Source organism: Diadema antillarum, unplaced genomic scaffold, assembly GCF_040938485.1.
Source record: "Diadema antillarum isolate AM-2024a unplaced genomic scaffold, OU_Dant_1.0 scf00000006, whole genome shotgun sequence".
Classification (NCBI taxonomy): Eukaryota; Metazoa; Echinodermata; class Echinoidea; order Diadematoida; family Diadematidae; genus Diadema; species Diadema antillarum.
This window is the reverse complement of record NW_027270895.1, coordinates 5472704-5496443: the sequence shown is the minus strand read 5'-3', so window position 1 is coordinate 5496443 and position 23740 is coordinate 5472704. Positions and strand designations below refer to the sequence as shown.

The 23740-nt window shown below is 39.9% G+C and overlaps 1 protein-coding gene across 1 annotated transcript in view; it reads left to right on the top strand.

Annotated features, from left to right (window-relative positions):
- The first annotated feature begins 1139 nt into the window (after window positions 1-1139).
- The window catches only part of LOC139715544 (uncharacterized), a 40324-nt gene continuing 17723 nt past the window's right edge, over window positions 1140-23740 (top strand). The window contains exon 1 of the mRNA XM_071627112.1: window positions 1140-1187. The gene's annotated coding sequence lies outside the window, so the exon portion shown is untranslated. The remainder of the gene's footprint in view (window positions 1188-23740) is intronic.

The following is a 23740-nucleotide window of genomic DNA, read 5'->3' as shown; positions in this document are numbered from 1 at the left end:
CGCTTCCTTTAAGCAGGAGATATGACAATTTTCATCATAATGGACTGACCATAGATTAATTGGTGCTGAAATTCTAACAAGCGTTGGTCATGCGAAAGGTGAAAAGTGAATAAAAAGGCGCCGACATGAACTAAATTACGTGTATTTAAGACCCGAAACTATCGTTGAACAAAGAACCCGCCTCGAACCTCATTCGATAACATATAGCAATACCTTTAAAATGTTTCAGTGTATTCCATAAGAGCTACTTAGCAACGGCAACTGTACTGACGTTATAGTTATTTTTCATTTCTTGATTGTATCAAACGGGTATAATTTATCGTAGTTGAAGGCGATGACCTGAAAGAATTCTTTGCGTCATTAAAAACGCCCAAAATAAGCCAAAAAAAGCACGAAAGTATATAGGATTTAATTTGCTATGTTGGTTGATTGTAAATTAATAGTTTGTTTGCTTTCATCCAGGCACACTACTTTCCGTATCCTTGCAGTTTTCGACAGTGACACTGTTCTACACTGGGTGTTAAACACGCTGGAGAGCACTCACAAATGAATTTCTCTTTATATGCACACAAACGTACACTATCATAAAACATTCATGCACACATGCACCGCACATCAGGCATACTGGACAAACACGCTCATATACCTATATGCATATGTAAAATACCTTTTACTTAATACTGTCTTGATACTAAAGACACACGCGCGGACACACACGCTCATATACCTATATACATATATTAAATACCTTTTACTTAATACTGTCTTGATACTAAAGACACACGCGCGGACACACACACAGACACACACACTTACGTTCATCCTTTCATTTTGGTATCACATTACACTTTCAAAGAAGACATTGTACTCATTTCTAAGGGAAAAGAAGAAAACATATGTGTTGGAGCCTGTATGTGTGTGTTTTAGAAAAAAAAAAACAGATAGAGAAGAGTTTGACGTTACATTCCCCAATGTGCACATAATAGATGACACGAACTTAGTGACAACTAGCAATATTTTGTCTTTTCATTATACAGATGCAATCAAGAATCAGTGGACTTGATATTCAGCGTGTCTCCACAAGCCGATCTGATGAGAGAGGTGCCTAGGACCCTTCAATGCGTTATGTAGGAGTTTCTCATCAGGATTGGTCACTTATCGCGTCATTGGACAAGTTAAAATCTCTGGTAAGTGTGGAAAAGCAAGAGATTAAGTACATCAAAGATAATCGTCACTGACGAGTACTAAGTATTTCGAATAATTTATCGATCGTAACTTCTTAATTCATTTACAGTCGGCCAGCACACTCTCTGTCGAGATTAAGGGGTTTCAGATTTATCATGATTTGGTTAGCTCACTTCATCTATTTAGTATGATAATAACATTTAAAAAGTCGCTTTCACCAGATATTTCATCGACACTTTCGGTTCGTTTGCCAGTTATGAATGTGAAATATTGTGAAGGGGGGATAAACCCTAAGACAATAAAAACACATCATTTTGCCTCTTCCACGTGCAAGATAATGTTATAGCCGTTATCAAAAATTGAACGATTTGCTGAATGCCATCGTATAATGACATATGGCACTCTCGAGAGCAATGCCCAAAGTGTCATGCAAAGTGCACTGCCCTGACACTGTTAATCCCCCATTTTTTGCTGGGGGGGGGGGGGGGGGGGAGGAGGGGGAGGCGTAGTTAAAGGGGAACATTGGGAGTCGGTAATTGACATACACTGCAGCCACTTGCAAGAATGTGAAATGCAAGACATGTTTTAATTACTAACACCACAACCACAACCGAAAACAAAAGTTGAAAGTGCGCACTCTGCCCAGTACACACAGTACACACAGCTATACAGTAAAAACTACATGTATTCATATTCTAAAAGTGCGTCATTTAGATTTGGGCATCCACACGCTAGCCTTATGATGGTGGATATCACACGGCGCTACAGTGACGTGCAAGTTCTATTTTCTTTTCCCATGAAGCTGGTCACATCTTGCGTGACGTCTCGGGTTTGTTTTTTTTTTTTTGTGGTGGTGCTAAGTGGATGTTCTTATCTTCACATCACCGATAAAAGACAAAAATGAAAACGCTTCCTTATTTATAGACTTGCTCAAGCACAATACCACGACGAGACAGAATGACAGTTCATGCGACTTTTGTCAGACACTCTTAGAGCTGCAAATGCATAGTCTGTTGTTTGTTATATTTGTGACCGTGCACCTCAAAACGAACATAAAGTCGCACACACTGATTTTGCGTGTAAAACGGGCAGGAAAGTGTGTTTTTTTAGCAGTTTATCTCGAACATTTTTGGTAGAATAATGTGATCAGATGTGTCTTTAGAATCCCTTTTTCATTTCTGAAAAACCTTGTCCACATTCTTCACTTTCAACTCTAATAAATTTTGAAAGGATATTGCTACTGCTTTGAAAGTTGGCATTACTTATGGACAGAATGTATTAATGAGGCATGCTTAATTTCAGTTTAATCTGATAATCACTTCATTGTTGTTACTCTGGCGGTTTACTTCCTGTTTTTTGTCCCATTCATCGCACAGCCAGCACGGTTTGGTAAAGATTATGCGCTTGAATAGACACTGTACTTCAGAGCCTCTTTTCTCAGTTCACACTTTTCCTGAGTTTGTGCTTTCTTTCTAATATTTAGATAGGTTAGGAGAGTCCATTTGATTTGAGTTATACATCATTGTAAAGCTTAAAGTCTGCTCTTTCAGAATATGGTCTTAACTAAAAATTCTTGTCTGTTTGAAGTGCGAGGCTACGACAAATCGATACTTTCAAGCAAAGGAATAAGAGAATCACAAACAAACAAATCTACAGGCGAAATAAAATGTAATAACTACAGGAAAACATCAGCTGCAATATCAAACAACATTTCCTGGAAACAGCTTGTGAAAATTATTCATCTAGTTTTGTATTTGAACATTATGTTATCTGGCCTAAAAGTGAAAGTTAATGCAAAATCACGGACTCTGCTTACTCAAAAATTGGGTTAAAAAATCCAGCACCGCCTTCAAAATCCTTAGATATCAAACTAAATGAGTTTTGTGATAATTTCTCTGGAGCACCCTATATTGCGTTACATAGATCAACTGGTACCAGCCAATTTTCTTGTGGGATTGTGCCCTGCGTCCGTCAGGTGTGTGTTACAAATTCCCGACATTACGCGTTACGAAACACTGTTCCGGGCAACAAGTTAGATCATTCTCATCCGGCCGAGCCTCCCTAGTAATTCAACATTCCCGGCGGAACGCACGCCTAGCTCCTTCTTCCAAGTAGCCAATTTGTTGAGGAAGTAATTCACACGGAGATGCTATTTTGGGAGGAGCGCGAGGACTTAAAGAATGCCTCATTCAGTTCGCATGGGTATTGCCATATAACCCTTTGACTACATGAGACCTAGAGCAACCTCCCCGCAAGCCGACGGCTAATTTTGTGCGAGAGGATTGCTCGATTTAGAGGAGTAAAAATCACCCACACAAACCACAACAAAAGCAACGACAAAACAGCAGAACCAGCAAGATTTTGAATCTGAGCCGGAATCTCAGGAAGTTACACCGTACTTTCGCCCGATGAGCATTACGTTACGTCTCAGTGGCAATATCAATGGTTTGAATAGTTCACATCGAGCAGTATGCACTGGCTTCCCTGAATTCCAAACTCACTCGTCCATAATACTTATAGGATACCTGAGGTCGTGTTTTTCAAACATGTACACTGCATGAACCCCCCCCCCCCCCCCAGGGGTCATCCCACCAGACGGACACCCACGAGTTATACAGCCCACGACTTCGACATTGAAAACAGCTCCATGAGTCATACAGCTCACGAGTCATACAGCCCATGAGTTCGACACCGGGCAAATAAAGCCCATGAGTTCGACACTAGGTAAAAACAGCCCACGAGTTCGACAGATACAACACGGGACTTAATGTGTCGGTCTCGTGGGCCTTGTTAGCTTAGTGTCGAACTAATGGGCTGTATGACTCGTGAGCTGTATAACTCATGGGCTGTATGACTTGTGAGCTGTATGACTTGTGGGCTGTATGACTCCTGGGTGTCGGTCTCGTGACGCGACCCCCCCCCCCCCCCCACACACACACACCTTCCCTTAGAAATAGTTAATGCAAGTAGATATTGGCAGAAAGTAACATTGTCCTACTTTAGTGAAAGCTGTAAAAATGCGAGGGATAAACACGAGATAAACAAATTAAATGAATATCTAAAGACTAGAGAATTTGGTCAACTTGGCCGTCATACAAGTAATAGTTAGCATAACAAAAGCGTGAAAAAGAAAACACTCTGCCGAGAAACAAACATGATCAAAATGTCTTATCTTTATGCGTCTGTGTGATAATGGCTGTTTACTTTGTCTGTCTAGGTGCACAGGGACACACACTTTCCTCCCATGCCTCCTGAAAGAATGCATAGATGGCACGTTGTATTTGAGAAAATATAAGCACGCAGAAACGCACAAAAATAGGTGAAATTAGTTATATTTCGTTTACAACACAAACGATGCGTAAAATCGCATGGCCAGCAAAGTCTCAATCCATAAAGCCTTGCGGATACTTCAAGCTGAGCCTAGGGCGCCATTTTAATTACCTTACTGACATTAAAATGGTCATAACGTCTCGTCATATCTCAATTTTGTGACCTACAACTGCAAAACTCTGGATAACTCCAAGAATATCGACTGTTTGGCAGTGAAATAATCAAGCCTCTGTTTTGTTCTGTTTTTTTTTTAATGCCCTAATTGATGATAGAACCTTACAACTTTAGCGGCAACTAAGGAAAGTTTCAAGATGAGCACACTTGTTAACAAGTTATGCAGTCAATCTTTCAGATGATTAGTCGTTATAAGACAGAAGATTACTTTAAACGCTTAGATAGCATTCTTGATTAAATATGTATGGGTGTGTGTACATGTGTGTGTTTGTGTGGGCATATAAACTATGTGCATATAATTGTTCTGAATCCAAACCATGGTTGGACTTTAACTTGACATTAACCTAAGGACGCGAGTTGATTGACGGTGTAGCAACGTATTTACTTGCGAAGTGAATATTTCAGTTTCAACCTTCGGCTATAAGATGTCTGTTCTCACTTCTTTCTTTTTTCTTTTTTATAACGTAGACTTCCCTTTAACACGTCACGTGCCAGACCATTTCACACGTCCTTTAAAGAGCGCGTTGTGCCAATCCGTCAAAAGTGACATACTTTCCCGCAAGATTGATTGGATTGTCATTTTGATTTCCATATGAATATTGATGATTATCACACTTCTTCCCTAAGATAAGCTTTCACATCATATTCAAATACTAGTAACTTTTTTAGGACTGTCCGAATGTTACCTCTATGGATACAAATGTTGTGGACGGCGGGGGGGGGGGGGGGGCATCCAGACAACCGTTACATCATGTAACCTTTTTGGGACGACACCATTTACGCGTGCAGGGTCAAAGTTACTAGTTGAGTGTGGGAACCCATGTATTAAAAGCCTGGAAGGCTAAATTAAAGCAATCCATGCTGGCATTTCACATTGCCTGGAAAGCTAGATTGAAGCAATCATGGGGTGCGTTCCAGCGCTCTAAAGCAAACCAAAGCGAACTGAACCAAAGCGTACCGTACTGGACTGTGCCAGACTTCGATCGCTCTGTTGAGAAAGCGTACCCCATGTGTTATTTTCAGTGGCGGTCACGCATGATGTAGAGAGAGGGTCATTCACCTGGCGCGCTTAAACTATGCTTTCAGCTGTCCCGAACAAAGAGAATAATGTCTTTGCATTGTGACGTATGCGCCTGATACGCGCATGCCTTACAGCGAACTTTTGGCACCCTTTTGGTAACCTTTTAAGAGCACATCGTCCACTTTTGGCTTGGTTCAGTATGGTACGGTATACTTCATAGGAGCATTCAAGCAATCCTCTGGCGCGCGGCTACGGTACGGTTCAGTTCGCTTTGGGAGAGCGCTCAAAGGCACCCATGGAGTTGACTGCTTTTGATGTATCGTCAACAATACAAACATTTCTGGAGATCATAACAGCCAGAATAAATGAGCTGACATGGAATTCGGTTCCCACAGAAGTTGTTCGATCGTCTCCGAGAGAGTACGTGTCATCCCGACCGTCGTCCGTCGTTTCCCAAAGGGTTGAAGGCAAAGAAGAAAATCGCCCCTGACAAATTATGGCCTGCTGGACGCGCCGAGATTCCCCCGCCGAATGTAATGGGCGCATTTTACGGGGTTATGTTTTACGAGGGCGTGGGTTAAATAGATTCCAACAAGTGGGTATCCATTTCTGCTACCTCCGTGTGGTCGAGATCAATTCCATCCTCCATGGAAGAAGAAGGGGGCGTATCGCGTTACGGACACTTGGGGGACTACGGGGTAATACGGTCAAGCACCGCGTGAGCTCTGCGGCCTAGCAGTAGTGCATGCACGCTTCGTGAAATTGACCCATCTCTACTGTTTCAGACGAACGTATGGCAAAGCACTGTGAAAAAGTACGCGCATGGTTCAAATTTTAATGCATCTTCCTGCTTCATATGAATGGCAATTTCCTCGGAAATGTGATGAGCAGCATGGATTTGAAAGTTCACATGCATGATCACAGTGGCGGATCCGGAGGGGGGCGCACCCCCTCTTTACTGTTTTGTTTTTCTAAAACAAAAGAGATAAAAAAATGGGGGTGGGGGTGGTGCGTTTTATGAAGGCGCATCCCCTTTACGAAATTCCTGGATCCGCTCCTATGATAAAGTGAATTTGATATGGCACAGTCTAGTCTCTGTTTTATTTACCATGCATTATCCAGGACGTATCCAACATCTTTTCGTCTTTGTAATTGTTGCTGTTTTTGTTTTTGTTTTTGTTGTTGTTGTTGTTGTTGTTTACATCATTCTTGTTCTTGTTCTTGTTTCCCTGAACGGGAGGGTTGATGTCTTGATTGTTGAAGTTACTTTTAAGACACAGACACACAGACACACACACAGACACACACACAGACACACACACACACACACAAGGTTGTCATTGTGGGGAGGTAGTATTTCTTCGAGATCCAAAGTAATGCTTATCTTCCCTTCCCGTAGCTAAAAAGGAGAACCCATACTCTTTCCCGTTTTCGTTTTCCAGGGCCTTACTATGTTAAACCTCACATCATCACTCATCTCCCCCCCCCCTTTCCTCCGGTTTTAAACATATTCTTCAACGTTGCTTATCTGAGCTGAGCTGTCCGCCATGTGTTTACCAAGCAATAGCCCAGAGCGCCGCGATGGTTCACGCTGCTACCACCCCTATCCGATGTCGTACGCGCGCGGGTCCTAGTGGAGCCGGTCATCACAGCCGCCTCATGTCGCAGCCTATTAGAGGTCGTTTCTGCGTATTTACGGGCAACGGGGCTCTACTGGATCGAGTTCGATTGGATGGGGAAACAGTTAGGCGGAACTTATTAGTCACTTGATAGCTGGCGTTTAAGCGATTCCAGGGGTCGTGTATCGGGTTTTTACGCATGGGAGCAGGGACAAAAAGATAAGGCATGCAGGTAGAGGAGGTAAGACGATGTTGATTGTGTTGGTATGAGTAGCTAGTTCGTACTGAGACATGCAGACATTACCAACCAAGCAAGCGTGATCATGTCAAAAACCAAATGCATAATAACAAAACAAAATACAAGCTGTGACTACTATCATCAGTCAACAACCACTGGTCAATATCGGACAATACTCGAATGCGCGGTCAAAATGTAGAACACAGCGACTAGTCCTTGTGTTTTGATGGGTTCTTTCAGATGGATTTGCTTTGTATCATGATTGCGCCATACGCGTTTTGTAGGTGTTTGTGAAGCTTAATTATGACAAAAAGAAGCGTTTATGAAAGCAACGACTCTAGTACACTTTAAGTCTACAATAATTATTCAATATTTAGTATTTTCTATTATGAAATGAATGCATGACTGAAATGGATATGTCGATAGATAAATGAAACAATAGTTAAATACATGTAGTTGTAAAATGAATAAGTACATGAGTAAATGGCTATAATATTAACAATTAAACATATTTATAACTTCATATGTCATTATGTCAAATTTAACCAAATCACAAAAATGGGAAAAATTAATATGTCGATAGAAAAATCATGCAATAGATAACTAGATATAAAATTAATAATTAAATCAGTACACGACAAACATGTATAAGCAACTTAACAAATTTATAAATGCATATGTCGTTTTGTCAAGTCTAACTACATCGCAAAAGAAGAAAAAAATAGTGAAAAGGGACACAGACCTTGTGCATTCCAAGACCGAACCAGCCATCTGTTAAATACCCGTTACATGCATATTACGCTGATCTGAGGACGAGTACTCAGTATTTTCAAATATCATAAGATCAAAAAAGAAAACAAAAACGAAAATAATAAAACAAAACGCAAGGTGTAAGTGATCTCTCTGTTCTTTCCTTGGCGCTTTCCCAATGCGAAAATCGGTACTTACCGAATCTATATCGATTCGTCTTGATTTGAAGTAAAGGACAGGAATTTGCGAAGAAATGTTGTCGAGTTCGCAACGTGACATGTTTGACAATGTGCGACGATGTGACGAGAGCAAAGTAATTCTTATAGTGTTCATGCTATCAGAAGTAAGTCATTGTTATCGGGGGGGGGGGGGGGGTGGGGTATTTAGATGACAGTTCTAGGTACCGTCCAATAACCTTGCTTGCAGGTGTTTTAATGTGTTTTTTTTTCTTGTTTTTGTTTTGTAACAAGCAGCTTTACATAATATACATGATATACGACAGAGTCTGTTGTTCTTGTATTTTTTTGGAAATGAATAAATGGATACACACATAGACAAAGCGATAGAGATACAACTGTGAAAAATAAATGATTAAATGCATAAACATTATACAAATGTGTGTTATAGTTGTGATTATGGGTGTTATTTTTAAAGAAAAAACAAGAGAAAGCAGGGGTGGGGGGACGGAGAGCTACGGACATATATAGTCACCCCAGACTTAAAAGTACTATCACTACCACATTTAGCATTAACAAGCTGTTACCATTGTCTATTTACATGTGGAGTTATGATTATAATCTCAATCATCGTAATCATTTAAGTCGTAATTGACGATTATTTCGATAATATTGCTAGAGACTTTAGGCCCACTTTCTGTTTGAAAATAAGTTTCATTGCCATTTTGTTTTCTATGCATGTAAGTTCCGTTTCAAAAATAATAAGTGCATATAAGTGCTCTTGAACAGGTTTGTAATTTCGACAGTGTTCGAAGGTTATTTTATTTTCCTCTCTTTGTCACAAGTAGCGGTCCTATCTATGGTTGAATTTCAATTATTCATTTGGGTGGGTTGATAGGGACCATGCACTTTTAAGGAGATAACTCTCATTTCAAAACCGCGAATATCATATTTCATGATTTAAATCTGATTAAAAAAAAACAAAAACAAATGGAAATAGAGAAGTAATCTTTCGATTGTTTTGATTTCTATTTTTGTTTAATGCATGGTGATGATATGGATTTGTCAATCACAAGCTCGTCGGACATGGAATTAGATTGTGATCGCAAGCAATATGTCTTCATGCGTGGGCTTATACCGACTCTTCCTTTTTTTTCCCCGGCCAATTCATCATACTCGGAGCGTTGCATCCCCGATGACTGATCTGAGAATGAAATAGCGGGAACTCTCTCATAACCCGGAACCAAATACTCCCGGATCGTCACGCGTGATCAATGTCGAGCGCATCGACGTTCTGCATCATCAATCTCATCAAGGGGGGAAAAGATCAACATCGATATCGATTACGTCGAAAGGTTAAAGGACCCTCAAAAATTTTGACCCTATTCATGAAACACGTGACACGCAGCTCTTCGTTTACACATATTCACTGGCAATTACGGGATTATATATTGGAATGAACCACGATGTTGATGAATCAGTGTGCTTCCATTTTTTTTTTGTATGAAAGAAGTACTCGATGATACGAAAATTGCGTATCCGGGCAATTACCCCGAGAGGGCAATTACCCCCTGGCTAAATACTGGTTAGTGGTAAGCTTACAGTGACGATTAGGGTTAGGGTTAGGGTTAGGGTTAGGAGTTTGAGTTAGGGATAGGATTAGGTTCAGGATTAGGATTAGGATTAGGCCCAGGGGAAGGGTGCGGGGTAATTGCCCAGGGGGTAATTGCCCTAGACCCCGAAAATTGTGATCAACGTTTTCAAATAATTGCTATCGGATAATGTTAAGCGGCATCCATATCATATGGTTTGACCTTTTGAGAGTTTCGGTGCTCATGAATATTTCCACAAAATTTGATATACGGACCACGCAAGAGGATACAGCGGTAACATCTTTAAAAAACGCTATAATTTACAAGTACTTCATAGAGTAAAGCTTTAGATATTGCGCTCATAGACGTGAAAGGTGAAAAAATATCCATGTTCCATGTGACTTCTCCAGAAGCCTCCAAAAGAGAGAAATTAACATTACCCTTCATGTGTCAACTGTAGCTCAACTGCATCATAAACGACCGAAAATGTAACCGAGGTGTAATTATTTTGTTACCTTTCCCTTCTGCGAATTGATTTAAAAAAAAATAAGTTGAGCGTTTAAAGGTACCTTTATGAGAGCTAATGATAAACAAAAAGCAAACAAACAAACAAAACAAAACAAAAAATGTGCAGTCGTCCAGAATATTACAATCACGAGGACCTAATCTTTAAAATGGAATGAGAGATGTTATCGTCACTATAGGAGTAAAGATCATTAAATGAACCGCACCTCTATACAATTTTGACTTTGATATTATTGTTCGTAGACATTGTGACGGCCATTTTCCAAAGTTAGTCTCTTTCATTCAGTGGTTTCCAAGGAGTGAGAAACATATCGAGTCTCCGGATGTTGGATGTAAATATCGACTTCACTCCTCCTTGAGGAAAGGAACACAAGAAATGGCCAAATGAACAAATGGGATATCTTCATTGCGCCTTACAGACAGCCGGGAAGGAGTAATTAGAAATAAAAGTTCCAGAGCGAGTGGCATTTGTGATGTCTTCAATTTATCGTCCTCAACAAGGCGATATGGCAAGCTACGCAGCGCGCCATTACACTTTACATGCAAATTTAGCAAGTTAGCTACTCCAAACTGAGGTACTAACAAGGTACTATATCGAAGTGCTCCATCCCCTATTGCATAGTCATAGGTTGAGTGATTAATACATGTAGCATATATATCTATATATCTATATATATAATTTCATGTATATATATATAGATATAGATATATATATATAAATATATATGTGACCGTGCTCCTCAAAACGAACATAAAGTCGCACACACTGGTTTTGCGTGAGAACTGAAAATAAGTGAAATGGGTCAACCTAGCCGAACTTGACTTTTTCATATTTTCTGAAAGAGCGGGTCTTCTATTACATTATGCTAAAATTTGGTATCATAAAACGGGCAGGAAAGTGTGTTTTTTTAGCAGTTTATCTCGAACATTTTTGGTAGAATAGTGTGATTAGGTGTGTCTTTAGAATCCCTTTTTCATTTCTGAAAAACCTTGTCCACACTCTTCACTTTCAACTCTAATAACTTTTAAAAGGATAGTGCTACTGCTTTGAAGTTGGCATTAGTTATGGACAGAATGTGTTAATGAGGCATGCTTAATTTCAGTTTAATCTGATAATCTCTTCATTGTTGTTACTCTGGTGGTTTACTTCCTGTTTTTTGTCCCATTCATCGCACAGCCAGCACGATTTGGTAAAGATTAAGCGATTGAATAGACACTGCACTTCAGAGCCTCTTTTCTCAGTTCACACTTTTCCTGAGTTTGTGTTTTCTTTCCAATATTTAGATAGGTTAGGAGAGTCCATTTGATTTGAATTATACATCATTTTAAAGCTTAAAGTCTGCTCTTTCAGAATATGGTCTTAACTAAAAATTCATGTCTGGCGACTTTTTGTTTGTTTTGAGGTGCAGGGTCACATATGTAAATGTGTATATATATTTATATATAAATCAATATAAACATAAATTAAGAATTTTAGTCCACGTATTGGTTCCAGTGTAGTGCTCAAAAGATGAAATGAAAAGTGTTATGCAACATTAGCGTCCAAGAACCTGTAATCATTAATCATGACACGTCGGGAATTTGGTGCAGCGATTGCAAACAGTTTATGGAAAGTGTCTGATATATCTATCTACAATAATACAATTCACGCACACACATAATTATATAATATATATATTTTTTTCTTTTGTTAATCATATAAGAAAGAGTGGGAGAAAAAAATAGTAGCTATTATGCGGTGATCGCGTTTAGTATAATTTTGATATTTTGCATAGCAAGCTAAAAGCATCCATATGGTAAAAGGTTTACCAATTCACAACGTCCTATAGACAAATCGCAGGTGTTTTACACTCATGTATGTCTTTGTCTATTTGTGTGTTTGTTTTTCTGTTCTTTCGTTCTATGTTAATCTAGCAAAAACTTCTTCATTTCTCATGAGCAACCAGTTGTTATGCATAACTGCACTTTTGTATTGCTCCTTTTGTCATTTGGTTATGTTTTGTTTAAATTTGTCACACCCATATAATTCAGTTTGATTTGATTTGAGAAGCAAAGTAAATACGAACGAACGAAGTAACTAACAACATTTACCATTGGTAGCATGTACGGCTTTACGCTTGCCGTTTAATAATTTCAGACACCGATTACTCTTGTTTACGGCGATAGGATCAAAGAGAGCAAGGACTGGTATTGGGGGCTTGAAATCATACCCGCGGGAACCTCTTGAGCAGTGTCTAATTTTTCCCGGCCATGCGCTTTAACTATCCTAAGCTAATGGATCGGAGTGAAAAAAGAAGAGGAGAGCCGTTACACTGGAGTCAGTGCCTTGGACTTTAACGGAATTTGCCGCGTTTATTGGCTGACAGCGGTCATTGTTTACGTGGGGTGGGGGGGGGGGGGGAGAAAACTGACTTTAAAAGAGATCTCTTCTGTTTTGAAGTGGCCCAATTTTTAAACCGCCTCGTTGCCGTCCATGGGTTACGGCTGGCGGTATTTGGTGCACAATATGTCATTGTGTGTGTGTGTGTGTGTGTGTGTGTGTGTGTGTGTGGGGGGGAGGGGGATGGGAGACGAGCATGTGCCAGACAGACCCCTTTTAGTCATAATACTGTATCATGGAACATTCTGAACCGTTAATGGTCACCCACAGAGAAATTAAGGTTAGTAATTGACCATAAAAGAACCAGTCATCTATTTGCGAAACTTTAATGTGCTAGCGTAAATGGGAGCAGAGCCACTCAAGAAATTCACGCCTACGTTTTCTCCTTCAAATCACTATGCCAGCTGCAACTCGTGATAAATCACATGCAAATTCTCATGGTAACAATCAATATCATTAATGCTTGCAGCGCCTTACGCAGGAAATGTTTCTGTAGCGGAGCGAAAGTACTCCGGCATACTCAGTATGTCACACGTCTTTATTTGAAGTAGTGAAATTTTTACGTTCATTTATCACGGTGCCCCCACACGAGCAAAAGCCAAGAATTATCAAGCAATAGAAAAAAAAAAAGAAATTAAAAAGAGAAAAGGTACACCATGCAAATGTGAGTTCTCTGATCACATTTTATGCCGAACATGCTTTGGTGACCAAGTGTCTGTGAAAACCTCCTGTCCACTGAAAACACTATCAATGACTGTCAAAATCTGGTGAAACAGACAGTACATTATACACCTGCAATGTTATAGAACAACTTTTTTTCTTTCTCTCTCTCTGTCTCTCTCTGTCTCTCTCTTTGTTGTTCTCCCCACCCCCTCCTTGATTGGTCTTTGTAAGCAGGTTTCACTGTACAATTAGTATGCCGAATACTTCCCATCTACCTTAGATTTCAACGTCATTAATGTCACGACGTGTTACCTCAGACACGACAACAAGATACAAAACCAAGTCAACTACAGGTACAGCATCGGGCGTATTGCGATGTGTCTGCGGTTAAGCATCTCCCGACCCGCGGGTGTAAATGGAAACCCGCTGTATTGATCAAGCCCTATCACGAATCCAATTCCGTCCATTATAGAAATTACTTGAGATTTATTTTCTGTTTCTCGTTTTTCCATTTTAGAAGATGGCGGCAACATCTTCGGCTGTTTATAATTTTGTTTTAAAAAGCCCATCAGAATTTTGCAATTATGCATTTGTCCAGCTCATGTATCAGTAACTTTTTTCTTCCGTACTTTGTTCTTTTATTTTCCGGTTGTGTTTTCCTTGACTGATAAAGTGTAACTGAACCCCCCTTTTTTGGCATTAGCGTGCTGAGACGTTATCAAGTTCATCAGTTCCAAAATAGAACACTTTGTAATGGACTCTAACGAAGAAAACAGCAGCAACAACAAACATTCTTGTTTCTTGAACGGTACATTAGGATAAATGAATAAATTTGAAACTGTAAAACACAGACTTTGTAACGAAAGAAGTGTTTCATGTTTCCTTATGATTCCTGTTGAGGGAAAAAAAACAGCAGGATATACTGTTGTTACGGGATGAGAAAATAGAATGCAACATGGATAGATAGATACAGAGAAAGAGAGAAGAAGAGATAGAAGAAATGCATAACGACATCTATCTATATCTATCTATATATTTATATATTATATCTCTTTCTTTCTTTCTCTCCCTCTCTCTCTCTCTCTCTCTCTCTCTCTCTCTATATATATATATATATATATATATATATATATATATATATATATATGGGATATATTAGTTAGTCGTCCACACAAACACCTACGTTCACACAACCTGATATCTTTATTACAATGGTATCTCGCCATTCTGTGTACAAGTGATATGTGATAGCTTTATTAATCTATTAGTCACAGCAAAAAGCATTGCCTACTGGCTATTTAAACAGCAGGGTTTTTTCCCAAGAAATCTTTGGATTCGATAAACTCTATAAGCTTGCAAATTATCATAATCAACCCCACTCATTTTGAAGCAGAAAAAAAAAATAGTCTTCCACAGAAACTTGACAATTGGACATTAGATAGTTAGGATCTAAAAAATCCTGAACTTGTCGCAAATCACATTATTTTGATATTATTCCAGGGTCGCACTACTCAGTCAGAATAGGACAGTGAAGTTGCCTCGACTGAGAGGAAGCAAAATTGGGAAGCGGGATCGAACAGAGGAGTGAAATGTATATGAGAAGACGAACACTTCGATTGTCACTCTTCTTACAGAGGGAATTGGGGACAACATTGGAAGTGAGAAAAGTTATGTCTTTTGAAAGAAAGTTGATAAGATTGTTACAAGGTTTATTGAGGTCAACTGTCGAAAGCAGAGGCAGAAATCAGTCCTTATTGGGGGGCTCCGCGGGGGAACAAATAAGGAAAAGTAAAATCGAGGATGGTATGGGCCATAGACGAAAGGTCCGGACGCCATGGACACGCCAGCCTCAAGCACATCAAGGGTGACTTTTCAGCAAGATGGATTTGATAAACAAATTATTTTTGTCAATATGCCCCGAGGGATGAAATCATTCTTCATTTGATTTACGTGCACGAGACTCAGGGCGGCATGTTCCCGTCGCCATCTGAATCAACTTCATGTCGCAGTTTCCACTTTCTTTTCTTTTCCATTTTTTTTTTCAAATTTATTTTCTGAAAGAGATACCTCTTTGCCCGTCGTCGTTGACTTTCTGCGATGCTCCAATCCGGAGCACGGAATATCATGGTTTCCCTTCATTCCGTAACGCGGGCTGGAATTACAGCCAACAATCGAAACACACACACGTACCATCTCCATTTTTAATTTCCGACTTAAAGCAATGAAAAGCCATTTGACGATTTGATAGACCGATGGACAAAAAAAAAGATTAAAACATATTCAAGACAAGCAAAAATCGTAGATCAAAAAAAAAAAAAAAAATAGGGCTAACTGCTAAACAGGCGTAAGAATTCATGTGGAATTGATTATCTGCGTGCTAGTTGCAGATGAATGTGTACTTGTATAAAAAGCAAACAAACAAACAAACAAAGGCTATTTTGCTGGCTCTCACGGGTCAGGCTCTCTTTGGAGACTGCAGAAGGAAGAGAAGAAGAAGAAGAAGAAGAGAAGAAGAAGAAAAGAAGAAGAAGAAGAAGAAGAGGAAGAAAAAAATGTGACCTGCAATCTTAACCTATCACTATTATTGTTTCAAGGACTGTCAACATGTGATCAAAGATTTATCGGCCCAGAATATGAATATTTTATCAACATAAACATAGGCACTGAAAGTTTAATATGTTCCTTCCAATAACAAGATTTTAAAAAAATATTGACCCACGTGTACATTTTGAAATGTGATCATCATGGAATTGCTGATTGGAATACGTCTGTATCAACCTAATCACGTTCTCACGTAACGCAATTACAGGTGAATTCTAGCTGCCAGTAGCTTGTCTGAACAATCCGTCTTTACTCGACAGTCCTTAGAATCCAAACCTTTTTCATTCGTGCAAGGTATTTTTTTTTCTCGTAGAGAAGGGAGTTTGGTTCACTCAGGTGACCCAAAGAAGAATTAGCAAGCATTATTTGGATTTCCTGTACTTGAGAATAAAGGGGAAGAGCTTAAAGCGTCCCGGATTCCCAGAGAGCAAGACGATTGGTCTCCCCGGAGCCACTCTCGAACTACAAGATTCTACCATTCATCCCTCGTCGTCGAAAAAAGCAGAAGAAGAAGAAGAACAAGAAGAAGAAGAAGAAGATGATGATGATGATGAAAACAAAGCAAACAGGACTGTGTACGATTGGGGCAAGTGTTGGAAGCTAGCACATATACTCGCTAATTTCAGACTGTTGGCTCTCAGCGCGTCTCGAGACCTCTTAACCCTAGGCACTTTCGGGGGCATTTCCGTTCTGAAAGGTTGCTGTATACATTTGACTGTCTAGCATTGATCACAAACAACTAGCCGCAGTTTACAGCACAACGTTATCCGAGAAAGTATTTAGGGGCGTGCAGGGGCTAAGTTTTTACACACATAATATTCTTCTCCTTGTTTCTGAGTCTCGAGACATTAGTCGTCATCCATCCAAAGTGATGGATTGATTTGATAAACGTGTGATATTCGTCCCCCAGCCCAGGGGAAATTGGTCAGGGGAAAAAAAATCAAACTTGGTGGGGACGTGTCGGAAGTCATTTGTGGGAACTCTTGCTGCTCAATCAAGTGCGACTGTAATCTGCATAATGCATCGGGGGAGGGGGATATTGTGGGCGGTAAAGGTGGGACGTATAGGCGATAAATATCGAATCGAATCGAATCGCTTTATACAATAATATGCGATGCTGTGAGCGTTCCGAGCGGACTAAATTACCTAAACCATTAGTTCTCATATTTGCTCGTCCAAGCTTCTGTGGAATACAGCGTTTTATAACGTTGAGTTAGTGTCTTAAAGATTTATTCATGACGCGATATGGCTTCAAGGCTAATGCATTTCTTCGATGAATTTCAATTCTAAAGATTGCTGATATCTGGAAGGGATAACCTTCATCCCATTTTACGGCACTTGATACAGACACATGATAATAAACACAGACTCGTGACCGAAAAGCGTTTGAAGAAAGTGATGCGTTTACTGATGAAAGAGCAAATTTGGCGTTACAATCCCAAGGGAAAAGAAGAAGGAACATAATTTTATTACTGACTGTGTGAGTGTGTGGACGGCACGATCCCCAACCACACAGCTCTGTTTTGAAATGCAAATTGTCTGTTTTAGACGAAATATGATATAGGTTTTAGTTCGAATAGAATCGCAAACGTAATAATGCACCAATACCCTACAGCTCTATCGTGTAATTTATCAATTTACTGACGCTTCTTATAACAGGCGCCACTCATGCGTCGTCTTTTTCCGGCATTTTGTAGGCAATTGCTCAAAAGCTAAAGAAAAAAATCAAGGCCGGATATCAAGCGCAAATTAGATGACGGTGAAGCTAATTGCATACTTGACACATATTTTGCGATGTAAATTACCTCCCTATGGAAGCGCTTTCGAAATCATTGGCTTTTACATATGTGCCAAGACAAATTTAACGTACCTTCCGGGTTTTGAATTCCGTTGCATTGGCAGGCAATATAAAAAAAAAAGTATTTACAAAGCGAACAAAGATCCATAAACACCTACAAGTTCTTCCCTTCCATAGGACTATCAATTAAGCCCATTATGCAATGCAAAACTTAGAAGCACACACCTGCAGCTGCTGCGACAGGACCAAAAACTGAATAGCTTATACTTTTTTTTTTCTAATACTTAATACGGACAACACGCAACTGACTCCTCTTTGTAAATCTTGGTCCACTGAAGATGAAAATGAAAGACAGAATCAGAAAGATACCAAAAGTGAAAATAACGTGTTCTTATTTTACCGGGTTAACTTCCCAAGTGTCCACACTGCTTTAACAAAAACAAACAAACAAACAAACAAACAAAAAACAAAGAAAAGCCCAGTCAGACGCTACCATTACTTCAGAATTACCCTGTATCACTTTATACAAGTCGATTAAGAGGGACATTTTGGATAAGATATCTCGTCCCAGGATCTCGTTGATACAACTAGCAGGTGAATTACCTTGGACACTCTGTATGAAATGAAGAGCCTCGTCCAATTTACACTTTGTCTGTCCTCCCATGTTGTCAATACTAATGATAGCAATACATCTTGACAATGGTAACACTACTACCAAAAACTTTTGAGGTGAAAAAAGCAATGTCGGTTGGCATGTCGTCTTCAACCACTGCATCGTATTTGTCATATTCATCCAGGGTAGTTGTTATGATGAGGAGTGGCAGATCCCCAGTGGAAAACACGCTATTACGTCAGTACCCATTGGTCTTCCAGAACGATTTTTAATTCGTCGGTCCCATTAACTTACGAGAATTCAATTCTTCCCTTAGGGCCACTTTAACCAAATCATAAAATAATGATAATGATGATGATAATAATAATAATAATAATAATAACAATGATAATAATAATAATAGTAAAAATAATAATAAAATGAAATGATAATGATAATTGTAATGATAATGATGATGATAATAATAATAATAATAATAATAATAATAATAATAATAATAATAATAATAATAATAATGACAACAATAATAATAATAATAATACATTACATTTTTAATGCGCTTAATACAATGTTTCTCAGAACAATTCATTTCAAACGTTAGCAGGACTACTTGTTTCCCCTTTGTCCAACCATCATTCTTTTTGTTTTATTCTGGTGTGTTTTTAAACTAATGTAGGCCTACTTTACCTCGATGATCATGATGATGATGTATAGAGTGTATAACAGAGGGTTTTACTGTTGTTGGCGGTGATGGTGTTATTGGTGGAGGTAGAGGGATTGCCGTCCATACATTGTAATTGAAAGTTTTCATCTCTCCTAGACACCCGCGAGACAGCTAATCTATAAAGCTCAATGATGAGTTTATAATTACCATTATGATCAATTCCCATGTCATGTAAAATTGAAAAAGGGAAAAAAAGAACATTGAGTAAAATGGACTTGAGAATATATCACCTTCCTTTCTCCCCTGCAGGGTATTACGACGTAATGTGGCGACTCGAATTGACTTTTTGTCCCGCGCGAATGAGTTACTGATTAATCAGACGACATTCGTACCATAGCAATCTATGAATAGCAACAGAAATGAGCCCAGCCGCTAGGAATCGGGTTTATGGCTATGTTGTCATATAATACGTTTTAAGTTCTTGCAGTCTTTCTTTTCACAACCCTCGTCAGCCTCTTGCCTATATTTGGTCGTGTCCATCTAGAATGATGTGCAACATTAATTTTTCTTTTTCATCGATAAGTGAAAAATTCATGCCAAAAGTGATGATGTTAAAGTCGAAGTGAATTTGGTGCCATTTGAGTAGGAAATCAATTAGCAAGACGGTCAGAGTGGTCTCATGTTGCCACAGTGCCCCTTTCTTACCCCTTACCTCCGATTTGTCTTGATCGCAGTAGCCAATAATGTATAAGATTTACGTTAATGGGGGAACTCCCGGAGGACCTCAACACTATTATTACCCCCAGCAAACAATTATTTTTGCACCTTTCACTAAGAGGCACATTGACCGTAAATCATCTCGTCAGAGTATGTTGAAACTGAAGGAAACCAGGGTATACCCTGATGGTTAAAGATCCACCATATCCATAGCTGGACCCTTCCCCATCAGATCACTATATGCTTCAGTAATACTTATCATGTCCTCCGAGAAATATGCTGCTAAACATGCTAAAGAAAATGCTGCGAAATGTGTGAGCCCGAAAAACCATAAGGCAATTATCAACCCAGGAGCGCGTTTATCACACCCTCTAACATTTCGCTCACTACCCGAGTCAAGTTGTTGTAGTGTTGGTCTACAGCTTTCTTGCCAACTCGTTGGATACAACATGGTTTCCTTTCAATAGCTGCTAAAACAAACCCTCTGCCTCGGCGCGCGTGACCAGGCGAAATACAAGCGCACCGACGGGATACGTTTACCCGTGACATCGAGGGTTTTGACAAGCTAAAACAAAAGCCAAAAAGAACGAAGATGATCGAGCTTATCAAAACGCGTTTCTGGAGCAGCGATAGAAATCGATAATCTTAGACTCAAAGCAGACGGTATCAGTGCGTATCTTGTACGAAATATTACACGACAACATCGATCTGTTTGTGCATAATAGATCTCTTTCTTTCTCTCTTTCGCTGTATTCTTTCTCTCTTGCTTCATGGGGACTTTTATCAATATCGGGGATATTTGTGACGTCTTTCCCCGCCATTCAATAATTATCCTCATCTGCCGATTGTCACAAATTGCCCCGCAGGCGACAAGCCAAGATTTGTGAAACTGAAACCAACATTTCTCCTCGTTACCGTGCCTCACTGTATTATGTATAAAACAAAAGGTAACACAAACAATCACAAGAGCAAAACAATCATCACAGGATATATTTACCTTTGTATTACTATTCAATGGTAGTACAGTGTGGATTATATGTATTTGGGCATTCACTATGTGCCTTTGATAGATACAAGGTGAGAAAGAAAATGAGCCAACAAAGAGTATCCATGATAGTTCATGGAATATGTATTTCTGATTTAAATGATTTTCCATCGGTTTGCCTGGGAGAAGGACAAAGTAATATCAACCCAACTTGGCTTTATATCTTTTTCATATTAAGCAACCTGAGCAGGATTCAATATTGGCTCAGTTTTGAAGAGTCACACAAACGGACAGAAATGATAAGGAAAAAAAAGGCACAAAATTAATGTTAGACTTTTGTTCTGCATTCATTTCACAGGTATCTTACACTGGTCTTCCTTGTGAGATTTATGGATCGTTATGTCATGTTCATATTCATGATCAACACAATGTAGTGGGATTGGGATACGATCAGTCCTTGGACTATAATCCTTGGTCACGACAAAGAAACCATGTGGGTATAAAGATGACGGCATGTAAGGAAATACAGATTAACTCTTTGTTTAACTCTCGCCGTGTGTTCCGTTCATTTATGAGTTTTATTTCAACGTTCGGGAAATGAATAATATGCACTAACTGTAAACTTCTACACGTTTCGTATTGACAAAAACACACTCGGGCCTGTCCAACGTAACTAAAAACTTGACGATATATTTGTATATCACCCTGATATGGCCCCAACAACATAGAATGATATATCTAGTTACAATCTAAATCTTCTCTAATTCAACGGTCAAATCCAGGCATTCACCTATGTGCCTTATAGAGACTGCCTGTATACAAAAGGGAGCTTTAGATTTGCGGCGCGGACGTTTGAGATGACGATTACGTTGGACGTTCTCCTGTCTCCCAGCGTCGTGCTGAAAAAGTAACTTTAGATTACGCTGGGACGCAACGTATGAAAAATAAAATGGCGCCCCCATATGATCGGTGCATCAGGTAGCACTCTATGTTGTGAATTGAGCGGACGTAAAAATAGCCCAGAACGCGTAGTGAAAACTCACGCAACGCAAGCTATAAATAGATCGACTATGATATGCGATTCTGCGCATGCTGAGAACAGTTTTTTTCCCCTCTGAACGTTTCCGTCGCGAAAATCTAAAGCTCTCTCATGATGGAGATGGAAGGGAATCGAGCAAAGCATTTGAATACAAAGAGGATGAGACGGAGTGCTGAGAGGGACAGGAGAGAGGAGAGAGCAAGGGAGGAGTACTCTGGTCGAGTATGTGAAAGGTAAGCGCAATGACATGTAAAAGTCAAAAAAGCAAAATAATGTTAAAGCTTATGTAAACGCTAATAATAATGATAATGATGATGATGATTATGATAATAATAATAATAGTTATTATTATTATGATAATGATGATAATAATGATGGTAATGGCAATTATGATGACTATAATGGTGGTGGTGATAGTGATGATGATGATGATGATTGAGGAGGAAGAGGAAGAGGAGGAGGAGAAGGAGGAGAATTTTTACAATAATGACACAGAGGATAATATTGATGATGTCTGCCATGGTCTACTAATAAAAGATAAAAAAGCACTGCAAAGTAGACCTCCGCCAAGTCAGCCAACCTTTGCACATGGTCCCGGTGGTTTAGTCAAATGCGTACGCGGGCGCACGGCGCAAGTTTCCTATAGAGACCTACGCTATCGACTCCTCTTAAGCGTTTACGCTTTGGCCCATTTCCCCGAGTCCGAGGAAGTCCGATCCACCGTAGTCAGTGGTCCGATCACAGTTCGGCTCATGATTCGGCAGAGGGGGAATCCGATGACAGCTTTAGCAAACTTCTTTCGTGATGTCATAATGAGAAGCACATAATTATGCACGCACCCTGGCATTACTACAGACTGCATGATGCACAGAGAAGACAACGAAGATAACGTTACTTAGCAACACCTACGCGCTTTACTCTTGATGACAGCTCAACTTCGGCAATCTTCGTATCAACGTTAAAGGTGCATGGTCCCGGTGTTTTAGTCAAATGCGCACGCGGGCGCACGGCGCAAGTTTCCTATAGAGACCTACGCTATCGACTTCTCTTTGGCGCTTACGCTTTGGCCCACTTTCCCGAGTCCGAAGAAGTCCGATTCACTGTAGTCAGTGGTCCGATCATGCTTCGGCTCATGATTCGGCTGAGGGGGATGACAGCTTTAGCAAACTTCTTTGTGATGTCATAATAACAAGCACATATTCACGCATCCTGGCATTACTACAGACTGCGCGATGCGCAAAGAAGACAACGAAGGCAACGTTACTTAGCAACACCTACGCACTTTACTTTTGATGACAGCTCAACTTCGGTAATCTTCGTATCAATGCTAACGGTGATCGGCAGTTTTATCAACAGCGCCATCTACACTACCGGGACATGCCCCTTGAACAGTGATCGGCAGTATCATCAACAGCGCCCTCTACACTACAGGGACTATGCGCCTTTAAAGGTGCATAGTCCCGGTCTCTGCGCATCGCGCAGTCTGTAGTAATGCCAGGGTGCGTGCATATGTGCTTGTTATTATGACATCACAAAATAAGTTTGCTAAAGCTGTCGCCCTCTTCAGCCGAATCATGAGCCGAACTGTGATCCGACCACTGACTACAGTGAATCGGACCTCTTTGGACTCGGGGAAGTGGGCCAAAGCGAGTCGATAGCGTAGGTCTCTA